Source organism: Cibotium barometz, chromosome 18 (genome assembly GCF_041138505.1).
Source record: "Cibotium barometz isolate CiBa-2024 chromosome 18, ASM4113850v1, whole genome shotgun sequence".
Taxonomy (NCBI): Eukaryota; Viridiplantae; Streptophyta; class Polypodiopsida; order Cyatheales; family Cibotiaceae; genus Cibotium; species Cibotium barometz.
This window is the reverse complement of record NC_141063.1, coordinates 58,090,587-58,095,939: the sequence shown is the minus strand read 5'-3', so window position 1 is coordinate 58,095,939 and position 5,353 is coordinate 58,090,587. Positions and strand designations below refer to the sequence as shown.

The following is a 5,353-nucleotide window of genomic DNA, read 5'->3' as shown; positions in this document are numbered from 1 at the left end:
GCTTCCACACTTGTGCGATTGGTAGGGTTCGCGAGATTATGGTTGATAGTGGATGAAAGGCTATGTGATAACCACAATTACATTTACCGATATATATTCATTCCCTTGCATTAGAATATTTGTGAGCTCTCCCTCTTGTCTAGTCTTTTGTTTGCTTAAATTGTTAAATATTCTAATAATTAAGGTTTGTGATGATTGTATGCTTACTTTATCTAAATATTCTAACAATTAAGAGTCTAGACTAATGTACGGTATGTAGCATTGATCCAACTACATCCAAACTAATAAACAAAGTGATGCACGCATTTTTGCAAGAAAAAAAGGCCACATGGAATCCCATAGTGTATTTGGGACTCGAAAGAAAATGCTTTTATGGTTTCACAATAGGATTCAAAATTACTATTGAAGGCTAAAGAAAGGCCATTTAAAAGACCTTACATTTATAATTGAGGGAGTTTCTCTTGTTGAAAGCTCAACTTTATATACAAATGTATGTGACTTCTCATCCCTCGGGGTTCTTCACAAGAAAGAAATGCATGGTATGACATGGGTTTAAATGAAGACCTATTTTTAATTATGTCATTTACAGTTTTATGTTTACAAGAGAGGTGACATATTTTAAATTATGCCATTTATAGTTTTACATTCACAGGAGAGCTGACCTATTTTAATTATGCCATTTATAGTTTTACATTTTTAGGAGAGGGGCCTAGTCTTAATTAGGACATCACCTGAGTCCATCTAGAGAGACCTATTTTTATTTATGATAACACTTGAGTTGAACTTCCAGTTATAGTTATACATTTACAAGAGGTGCCCCATTTATTAGTTGCCACTATATTTGAAAGAATCTATACATATAGGAAACTATACGTACATTCATAAAAACCAAGTATACAATACACCTATTTTTTTAATACCCTTCGAATGCAGGTGATATGGGGGATTTCTTAAGAGTGAGGCTCCCGTGGACTAGATTTCCTTCCATTAAAAATATCTTTCAAAAAGAAGATGATCAAATTCAGTTTACAAAAACATAATTAGAGGAAGAAGAGAAGATGTTTTGTGTTGAACACACCCTCCGGCAATACCCTTGATGAGGGAAACTCGGGCAACAAATGGGCAATGGCCTTTCCAAGCCTCAAGCAACGCTTAAACCTATGTTTTTGAAGCTTGCGATCACCACCATAATAGTGAAATTGTCCAAGATTATCCATGAAAGAATCACCATATTTCCCAAAAGAAAGATTGTGCACGTGTTTGAATTTCCAGTCTCCCGTTTTCCAATCAAAGTCATAGAGTGGAAGGAAGCGTTGCCCATATTTGGATATCATCTCAATGGCAGCTAGGATATACTCCACCTCCTCATTTGTCATGTCATAAGAGAAGCTAAGCCTTGACCACCCTGGTTTTGGTCCTTCATATCCCTATCGCATATAGAAAGTTATAAGTTAACCTTTGAAACTTATTTAATGTACATTGTATATGAACATATATATACGTGTGTGCGTGCGTGCGTGCGTGCGTGTGTGTGTGTGAGTGAGAGAGAGAGAGTGAGAGAGAGAGAGAGAGAGAGTGTTAAAAAATGAGGCCTTTCACACGCTATTGCATGACAAATCATGTCAACCGCCGCTGATACAAACGATTGCTAATTATATTACCTTCTGGATCGCACATCTGAGTGCGAGGGACTGCTCTTGACTCACGCCCAATAAAGTGTGGCCATAAGGGCCCGCGCAAGCACAGCCACCGCGAGCTTGGATTCCGAAGAGGTCGTTCAGCAGCTTAGCAACAAACCGCCCATGCAAAGGCTTTCCGCGGACAGTAATTATACGTCCAGTTTTCACACCATGATCATTATTATTGCTGCATGCTTCTGATTGTCGCCAGCTTCTTGACTGGTAACAACGCCGGATCTCCCTTGTGTAGACCAGGAAGGAGAGGCTCGCTCGGCCCTTGACGTTGTGTTGCCCAGTAGCTCCACGTTGGGGTTTTGGGAGAGCCTCATCATGGCCTTGCTGATGAAGAAAGACTCGCGCTGCTCGATGAGAGCATTCCCCATGAACTCCTTCACCCACAAGGCAAGAGCACACCTGATCTTCTGCACTATGGCTGGGGTGCCCCCATCCTCTCTCTCCTCAATCCTCTTATGGTACACAGTGTCCTGCTCATCATCATATCATTCAACCAAGCCAACCAAATTGTTTTAGTCTTCTTCTGCTTACTTTTTGAGAACAATTCTTTCCAGAGTGAATACCTGCTGATTTAAGTATTTGGGAGGGAAGGTGTTTAAGCATCCTATGACTTACAGACAGGACCTATGTTACTAGACTGTCTAGAAGCCCTTCCTCGAGTACATACCACAACTAATACATATGGTTCATAGAAGGGTCTTAAATTAGTATTCAATCACGCTAGCCTAGCATGTGCTAGTATCCAGTCATATCAAAAGGATACGCTTACCTCCTCACTGAAATCATTCACATAGGCAACAGTTCCGCCACCACAAGTAGAAGGAGGGTTTTTGCCCAAGATGTACAAGCTCTTCTTCATTAAAAGAATGCCAGGAGTGCTTGTTCCGCCGGTGAATTTGTGAGGGCTGAAAACGACTGCATCATAGCCATCCTTCTCACTGGACCTCATATCTATTTGCACATGAGGTGCACTGAGAGGCATTCAACATCTTGCTCTATTAGTCTCAGTTGTTGAGAGGATCATCAATGACGAACCAGCTTGGTGATCTTAAAGTCATGAAATAGAGGGCGCCCAACTCACCTTGCAGCGAAATCGAAACATACAAGTGCTCCATGCTTGTGCAACAACTGGGATATGACCCTAGTGTTTGTTTTTAGGCCAGTGACATTGCTGCAAGCTGAAAAGGAGCCTAGCTTGGGGCGTCCTCTGTATAGAGGCGAGTCCAATGCTTCCTCTAGAACAACCATGTCAATGAAGCCCTCATCATCTGCAGGAATCTCCACTACCTAAATGATCATCAAGAGTATTATACACAAGAAGATTGAAACAAAACTATAATGTAAAAGCAGGCGAATCGTCGTGCATGCAGTGTGCTGATATATCATGTGTAGTAGTACTCACCTGAATGGTCACCAAAATTACAAATAAAAAGAATGACAGTATACTATGAAGGTGGCTTTTTTTATCGTGTATATGAATTGCACTCATACTGTTTTAGAATTCATAGAAGTTACATGCGTTTGTTATTTAACCTCTGCTAAGCTTTGCCTCCATGAAAGAAGATTGGAATGGTGTTCATAAGGACCCGTGAACACAACCCATCTCTCTTCTTGGGTCAAGGTTTTGAGCACCTGAGACCGCAAGGTGGATGGAATCGCGATGCCCATCACCTCTTGTAGGCGCTTAATGGCGCCTGTGCAGCCCGATCCACAGAAAAGGAGTGCATCATTGCTTGTTCCTCCCAGCTGGCGTTTGATGTATTTGGATGACGTGCTAACCATGCTACTGATGCTCCTCCCAATAAAACTGTCATCTGTATGTGTGTTTCCTGCAAGAGCCCATTATTGCATCGATTAGTTGACATTGTTTCATACACAACTAAGAATACAGCGATTGGGGTTAAATTTACCGTAGAATGGCAAGACACATTGCATGATGAAGTTTTCGATGAACAGAAGCGATCTGCCTGAGGCCGTGTGGTCCGCATACAGAAGCTGTCGTGTACCGAAGGGGGTCTCAAACTCAAGCTTGTCGCCAATGAGCTGCAGTCGCAGCCACTCAAGCTTCTCTGCATCGCTCCACTCATAAGACTTTGTAAAGCTAAGTACGGCCGATAATGCATCATCAGCTTCAGTAGTATTAGAGGATCTAGATTTCTTCAGCTTAATATAGTAAACATCGGATCCGAAGGCTTCTTCGTTTGAATTTATGGTCTCACTGCTTTCCTGCGGATTAATTATATTTGATGTATGAAGATCCTGGTGATTACTCTTAATCGATGGTTTGGGCTGCCGACGGATACTTCTGCAAGGAGGCGCACGTCCTGAGCTGCAGCTGCTTGAACCACCCACCAGCATTTTAATGAGTGGTTGATCAATACCCAACTGATCAAATAATCAAATATAAATCATTAATAAAGGCTACTAGCGAGATGCTAGCTTGGGTGTACTCCAAATCAGTACACACCATTTGAGAAATATTGGAGCAGCTGTTTGGATAATGGTACTGGCTTATGCTGTTGAGATCTTATATAGACTGCGAATGCCGGTTTTTGCTGTTTCAACAGCTGGTGATCACGTACGCGGTGCGCAGTATATTATTTAAACCTAATTGACGCTCATTTCAATTAGACATTTCCTGGCGAGGATCATCAAAGCTCAAACGGCATGAAGGCTATTTTGTCCGTGCGTGGATCAGTGAAGTAATCGACATCGCCATGAAGGTATCAGCACCAAAGTTGAAACGCGTGACCAGATAGGCTCATCGCAGCCGGCCAAAACGCAGGCGAGCAAAACTCGGGATATGATGGGATCCACCACACGTGTGCATGTAGATTAGTTGAAACTTCGAAGTTCGTTCTGGATTCGAATTTTAATTAATTCATTATACTCGATTCTCTCTCTCACACACACACACACACATTCAAGTCCCTTCCTCCTGCCCCACCTCCTCTTCCTCTTTTCTTCTCTTGCTCTATGGTAAGGATAGGTTTCATGAATCTAATTCAAGTCCCTTGGAGTTCCTCCTCCCCCACCTCCTCTTCCTCTTTTCTTCTCTTGCTCTATGGTTAGGATGGGTTTCATGAATCTAGCACGGCCCGTGAAACCTTGACAAACTCCACTTGTTCGATGACAAAATCCTCTCAAAAGGTAGGTTTAAAAGTCCATCCAGAAAAACTTATGAGCCTCATGCTACTTGATCGGCATCAAGGATGACCAAGCTACTCAAGCATCTATTGGTATTTTTACTTGTGCATTGTGCATTGTGCTCAATTCCATGTGACACATGCTAATGCCATTTTCTTGAAGGAAAGCCACTTTGATAAGAGATCTACGTTTCCTATTCTAGCGCAACAAAAGCAAACATAGTTTTGCACTCCCAAAGTGGCAAAGTGCTATATGTAACCCTTAAGCTAGATAAGACATCAACTTTCACAATAAAAGCAGGTTTGAATTTGTCTTGATGCTATATATGGTCTCTTCTGTTTTTGGCACTTTAGCTATTCCATTATGTGCCTTGCATTGTGGGCATCTCTAGTGTCATGTGGCATAAGGATATTCCTTTTAAGTGTGAAGCCGGTTTCTAATGTGGCATGTAAACCAGTCTCTCTCTCTCTCTCTCTCTCTCTCTCTCTCTCTCTCTCTCTCTCTCTCTCTCT

At 41.9% G+C, this 5,353-nt stretch overlaps 1 pseudogene across 1 annotated transcript; it reads right to left on the bottom strand.

Moving 5' to 3' along the window:
• Positions 1-927: 927 nt before the first annotated feature.
• LOC147629526 (uncharacterized) lies at positions 928-4,174 on the bottom strand (annotated as a pseudogene). Its single transcript, XR_015268016.1, has 6 exons — positions 3,605-4,174; positions 3,228-3,523; positions 2,776-2,981; positions 2,464-2,665; positions 1,662-2,164; positions 928-1,427 (listed from the first exon to the last, which is right to left on the bottom strand). The product of XR_015268016.1 is annotated as an uncharacterized LOC147629526 (transcript).
• Between the last annotated feature and the right edge of the window lie 1,179 nt (positions 4,175-5,353).